The following is a 1,504-nucleotide window of genomic DNA, read 5'->3' as shown; positions in this document are numbered from 1 at the left end:
CCCTGGGATGAATCCTACCTGGTCATGGTGTATGATCTTCTTGATGATTTGCTGTATTCTATTTGCTAGGATTTTATTGAGGATTTTGGCCTCTATGTTCATGAGGGAGATCAGCTTGTATTTCCCTTTCTTAGTTGTGTCTTTTCCTGGTTTTGGCATCAGTATAATACTTGCCTCCAGGAATGATTTTGGGAGGATTGCTTCCTTTTTAATTTCATGGAAGACTTTGAGGAATATAGGGACTATATCTTCTGTAAATTTCTTGTAGAACTCAGTTGTGAAGCCATCTGGACCTGGAATTTTCTTTGTTGGTAGGTTTTTAATTACATCTCATATATCATTGGCTGTTATTGGGCTACTGAGAGTGGTTATATCATGTCGATTCAGTTGTGGCAATTTGTACCTTTCTAGGAATCTGTCCATTTCTTCTGTGTCCTCTAATTATGTGAGAGTAAAGATTCTTTAAGTAGCTATTGATAATCTTCTGAATTTCCACTGGGTCTGTGGTAATTACACCCGTTTAATTCCTTGTTGCATGTATTTGAATTCTTTCTTTCCTCTTTTTAATGAGGTAAGCTAGGGGCTTATCTATTTTATTTACTCTTTCAAAGAACCAGCTTTTTGCTTTTTTAATTCTTTGCATTGTTTTCTTCATCTCAATTGAATTAATTTCTGCTCTATTCTTCAAGATTTCTTCCTATCTTTGTGCTCTGGGTTTGGTTTGCTCTTCCTTTTCTAGTTGTTGAAGATGCAGCATTAGGGTATTTATTTGTTCTCATTCTGTTTTCCTAATGTTTGAGTTCACAGCCATGAATTTCCCTCTAAGAACTGCTTTCATCATATCCCACAAATTCCGTTAAGTTGTGCTTGAATTTTCTTTGAATTGCAAGTATTGTTGTATTGTTCAATTTCGTCCGTGACCCATTGGTTGATGAGTAGGGTGTCATTTAATTTCCATGTATTGAAAGTTTTTTCTGGTTTCCTTTACCATTTATTTCCAGTTTCAATGCACTGTGGTCAGATAATGTGCATGGGATAATTACTGTTTTCTTATGTATACTTAAGCATGAGCTATGGAACAGTATGTAGTGTATTTTAGAAAATGACCCATGTGTAGCTGAGAAAAATGTGTATTTAGCTTTGTTTGGGTGGAGCACTCTGTATAAGTCCACCAAGTCCATTTGTTTCAAGCTCTAGTTCAGTGCTGTTATTTCTGTGCTAATTTTTTGTCTGGTTGATCTATCTTTTGGGGATAAGGGTGTGTTAAGGTCTTCTGTTAAAATTGTGGTATTGGATATTAGATTTTTCATAGCCATTAAGATTTGCTTTATATAGTTGGGTGCTCCCATGTTTGGTGCATACATATTTATGAGTGTTACTTCTTCCTCTTGAATTTTTCCCCTAACCAGTATATAGTGCCCTTGTTTATTTCACTTGATCATTGTTGGTTTGAAGTTGAGACTGTCTGAGAATATGATTGCTGCCCCTGCTTTTTTCTGAGGTG

The sequence above is a fragment of the Octodon degus genome, unplaced genomic scaffold, assembly GCF_000260255.1.
Source record: "Octodon degus isolate 3935 unplaced genomic scaffold, OctDeg1.0 scaffold00097, whole genome shotgun sequence".
Taxonomy (NCBI): Eukaryota; Metazoa; Chordata; class Mammalia; order Rodentia; family Octodontidae; genus Octodon; species Octodon degus.
This window is presented reverse-complemented; position numbering follows the sequence as displayed.